We start from the raw sequence: 5311 nt of genomic DNA on the forward strand, positions 1-5311 counted from the left end.
AGAGGGAATGGGTCCTATGACTGGCCACTAGTCGGGTGGTGGTCTTGAATGAGAAATAACAGATGCCTCTGTGTAGGAGGCTACCAGCCCCTTCTGTCACCCCAGCGTGCCTGAGGCAGGGGTAGCAGGATGAAGCCTAAAGATCACTCTAATTTCCTTCAATATGTTTCCCAAAGGACAGCTGATTAGGAGAATAGGAACTCTGGAGGTTTTCAGAATAGTGCCATCAAGAAAACCATAAATGTAGCCTTCCTGATAATCAGGGTGGTATTTCCCTGCTGCGGCTGCACACTCAACCTTCGTCTTCCTGTGTGCCCTTATCACCTACCCTCCTACTCACACTTCTAATCATTGTCCCCCAGTGCAGTCATCATGCCTCGGGGTCAGAATCATAAGCTCTGCATCCGTGAGAAATGCCACCAGGCCCGATATGAGCCCCAGAGTCAAAAGGGAGTTCAGCCCGCTGCAGTAATGGAAGAGCTTCCCTCTACCTCTTCTCTTTTAGAAGATAATTCACAGAGCTCATCAGCTACCGGGTCAAATAGCACTTTCCAGGGGTCTTCGGAAGCCCCATCTACTACCAGCACTTTTTCAACTACTTCTGACACAAAATCTGATGAAGAAGATACCAGTCAAGATGAGGAAGATTCAGGTTCCTCCGATGTCTCATCTTCTACCAAGAACACCTACGGTGATACTCTGAACAGCATGACAGGTGTGTTGGAACAGTTCCTTCTGCATAAATATAAAATGAAGCAGCCCATCATGAAGGAAAACATGCTGAAGATTATCCACCCAAGATACCATAACCGATTGCCGAGATTCTCAAGAGAGCCTCTGAACACATCGAGGCTGTCTTTGCAGTTGACTTGAAGGAAGTTGATTCAACCATCCATTCCTATGACCTTGTCAGCAAACTGAACCTGCCCAACAATGGGAGAATGTGGGATGGTGGGGACTTACCTAAGACCGGTCTCTTAATGACAGTTCTGGCTGTGATCTTCGTGAAGGGCAACTGTGCCTCTGAGGAAGATATCTGGAAATTCTTGAATATGATGCAAGTATATGCTGGGAGAAAACACTTCATCTACGGAGAGCCCAGGAAGCTCATCACCAAAGACTTTGTGACGATGAAGTACCTGGAGTACCGCCAGGTTGCCAACAGCGATCCTCCACGTTATGAGTTCCTGTGGGGCCCACGAGCCCATGCTGAAACCAGCAAAATGAAAGTCTTGGAATTTTTGGCAAAAGTCAATGATACCGTCCCCAGTGCCTTCTCATCACAATATGAAGAACCTTTGTGAGATGAGGAGGAGTGAGCTCGAGTTACAGTTCCAGCCAGGCCTGGCACCACCAGGCATGGTCCACGGCCACATCCAGCAGCTTCTCCCACCCCTACTGAAGACCAAGACTTTTAAAAAATCATCCAGATAAGAAAATTTGACATCAAAATAGGGACTTTTGCCGAAATGGGAAGCAATCCCACAATAATACTGCTGGGACAATGGAATGAAAAAATAAAATGAAAAAAATTTCAAAACATGATCAACCTTGATTGTTCTCCATCTTTTCTGTCTTCTGTTTTGTAAAATTAAATAATTTATGCCTCGATATGCTTCTTTTTTTTTTTTTTCTTCTCTTTTTTAACTTTAAACTTTTTATTTTGTATTGGGTGTAGCCAATTAACAATGTTGTGGTAGTTTCAGGTGAACAGGGAAGGGACTCAGCCATACATTTATATGTATCCATTCTCCCCTAAAACCGCCCTCCCATCCAGGCTGCCACATAATATTAACCAGTTCCCTGTGAGAAGGCTGAATTTCTTTTCCCAAAACAACTGTGGATACGTCCACTGAATTCTGCCATGGAGTGTCGATGAAGTGGCCTAAATATTTTTCTCCCTTGGAGGTTACTTTTTTGTACTTGAATGACTAAAAACCTTTTTGCTTATCCTTAAGCTTCAGTAACTTAACAAGGCTATTTTGGTATCATTGTGCATCATTTTTTGTACTAGAACATGGAATGATTTTTCAGTCTATAGATTTTCAGGGTGGAGAGGTGGATTTTCTTTTTTTTTATTTTTTTTTTAATTTTATTTTATTTTTAAACTTTACATAATTGTATTAATTTTGCCAAATATCAAAATGAATCCATCACCTCGATATGCTTCTTGAAAGATGCAGGAGGTATTAAATCTTAACAAGTTAGACCTCTTACAGTCTTCATTTATTGTTTGAGCATCTGCTCTTTGAAAGGCTCTATGCTAGTTCTGGTGAGGCTAAGATCAAGACCTCCCCTATGCCCATCAACTTTAGAAACAAGGAGCTTCAATCACATAAGCAAGATCTTGAGATAGCCTTTAGGAATGACAGGAAAGTAAAAAGACTATCCAGGAAGAAATCTCTACCTGGAGTAACGTACTGATTTGTTAGGCTTTCCACAACTAAACCCCACAGAATCGGTGGCTGAAATAACGGAAATTTATTTTCTCAGAGTTCTAGAGGCTGCAAGTCCAAGATGAGGGCTGGTTTACCCTGAGGCCTCTCCCCTTGGCTGCCAGGTGGCCACTGTCTTCACTTGGCATTCCTTTTGAGTGCATATATCCCTGGTGCCTCCTTTTGTGTCTCAATTTCTTCTTATAGTCACACTGGGTTATGGCCCATCCTAATGACTTCATTTCAACTCAACCGTCGCTTTAAAGACCTTATTTCAGGGTTAGAACAGTGTGGAGATTCCTTAAAAAACTGAAAATAGAACTGCCTTATGATCCAGCAATCCCACTGATGGGCATACACACTGAGGAAACCAGAACGGAAAGAGACACGTGTACCCCAATGTTCATCGCAGCACTGTTTATAATAGCCAGGACATGGAAGCAACCTAGATGCCCATCAGCAGATGAATGGATAAGAAAGCTATGGTACATATACACAATGGAGTATTACTCAGCCATTAAAAAGAATACATTTGAATCAGTTCTAATGAGGTGGATGAAACTGGAGCCTATTATACAGAGTGAAGTAAGCCAGAAGGAAAAACACCAATACAGTATACTAATGCATATATATGGAATTTAGAAAGATGGTAACGATAACCCTGTATACGAGACAGCAAAAGAGACACTGACGTATAGAACAGTCTTATGGACTCTGTGGGAGAGGGAGAGGGTGGGAAGATTTGGGAGAATGTCATTGAAACATGTAAAATATCATGTATGAAACGAGATGCCAGTCCAGGTTCAATGCACGATACTGGATGCTTGGGGCTGGTGCACTGGGACGACCCAGAGGGATGGTATGGGGAGGGAGGAGGGAGGAGGGTTCAGGATGGGGAACACATGTATACCTGTGATGGATTCATTTTGATATTTGGCAAAACTAATACAATTATGTAAAGTTTAACAATAAAATAAAATTAATTTAAAAAAAAAAAAGACCTTATTTCAAACTACAGTTGCATTCTGAAGTACTCTGAGTTATGCCTTCAATATGCATTTGTGGAGGGGACACAATTTGGCCCCTAACAGACAGAAATCTAAGGTGTCTCTGCTCTTATCTCAATGTAGGAGATTCCAGTGCACAGACTGGTATTCTACACACATCATCTCCAGGGAGTTTCTGAGATGTAAGGGTGAACTCCCTTGAGGTGTTTAGGGAAGGACATTCCTCCCTTTACCCCTTTTGAATTCTTGTGGTTAGACTACTAGTAAACTTGACACAAGACAGGGTAACAGGAGAAAAAGAGACAAACTGCAATTCACGCGCACAAGAAGTGTCATAGAAATGGGACCTAAGAAGTGGGCAAAGCAGGCAGCTTCTTTATTTTGTAGACAACAAAACAATTTGTGAGGAATCGACAGGACAAATCAACTTAGGTTTTAGGTACTCAACTAGTAAGGAATCTAAACTGAATCTGTACCCAGGGTAGTAAATGAAAGACTTAACAAGGTGTGTGTATACAGGCTTCTCTGTTTGAACTGCCTATTTCTGGTTAGAAGAGTTTTCCTCTGCCTCCAGATTTGGCACCCTGGATGGGAGAGGCATTTGGGGGAGAATGCATGCATGCATGCATGCTAAGTCACTTCAGCTGTGTCTGACTCTTCGTGACCCCATGGACTGAAGCCCACCAGGCTCCTCTGTCCATGGGATTCCCCAGGCAAGAACACTGGAGTGGGTTGCCATTCCCTTCTCCAGGGGGAGAATGGATACATGTATATGTATGGCTTAGTCCCTTCGCTGTTCACCTTGAACTACCAAAACATTGTTAATCAGCTATACGCCAATAAAAATGTTTTTGGCTTTAAAAAATAAATAAATAAAAGGGGAACACTTTTGCCCAGATCCTTGAGAGCATTTGGTTCTAGCATTCTCTTGGCTTTGGGTTATAGAATCTAGCTGAGAAAGATCTGATAAATATCACCACGCATTCACTCTGCATTCAGTCTCTTTAAAGTCACTGACATGCCAGCCTGGGGGCTAGAATTGAAGTCCAATGTCACATGTGTTTCCACCTCTGTAGGTTGCTTAGCTTTGCCTTACCTCACACTGTCTCACCCTAAATAGGTCTACAGAAACTGGGTGTGGATAGATCTGCATGTTCTACGGAACTGTTTCTGCTGTTGTTTAGTTGCTAAGTCGTGTTTGACTCTTTGCAACCTCATGGATGGTAGCCCACCAGGCTCCTCTGTTCACTGAATTTCCCAGGCAAGAATACTGGAGTGGGTTGCAATTCCCTTCTCCAGGGGATCTTTCCAACTCTGGGATCGAACGTGTGTCTCCTGCATTAACAGGTGGATTCTTTACCACTGAGCCACCAATAAAACACCATCCTTCTGATGTAAAACCTGTAGCATCTTCCATGTAAAGAGATAGCATTCTATTATCCCTGGTGATAAAAGTAGATGCTACATAGAAGATATTCACATAAACAAGTCTACTTCCTATTCATAAGCAGCTGAATTCTCCCGCCATGCTATGCTCTCCTGCTAAGTTTACAAGTCAAGAGCCCTCAGTCTGTCTCTCCAGTCCCTGCCTGCCCCCCTTGAAGACTTTTGACTTGACACACACTTCTGTCTCTCTAATCCCTGCCCATCCACCACTTTGTCCAACATTTCAGAAGGACACCACAGGATCTTGGCACTGAGCTTGTGAGAAGTTGCCAGGCCTAACTGTATCAATGCCCCTACTGAATGCTCATACAATGAAATTATAGTTTAGTATGAAAAACCCCATCGCTTTTATAAATGTGGTGATAACAGTCTTTACACCAGTACAGAGCAAGAGAAAGGAGCTCAGACTTAATCCGTTTTAAT

At 42.7% G+C, this 5311-nt stretch overlaps 1 pseudogene; it reads left to right on the top strand.

Moving 5' to 3' along the window:
- The first annotated feature begins 372 nt into the window (after positions 1-372).
- LOC139181615 (melanoma-associated antigen B5-like) lies at positions 373-1319 on the top strand (annotated as a pseudogene).
- The last annotated feature ends 3992 nt before the right edge of the window (positions 1320-5311 follow it).

Source organism: Bos indicus, chromosome X (assembly GCF_029378745.1).
Source record: "Bos indicus isolate NIAB-ARS_2022 breed Sahiwal x Tharparkar chromosome X, NIAB-ARS_B.indTharparkar_mat_pri_1.0, whole genome shotgun sequence".
Classification (NCBI taxonomy): Eukaryota; Metazoa; Chordata; class Mammalia; order Artiodactyla; family Bovidae; genus Bos; species Bos indicus.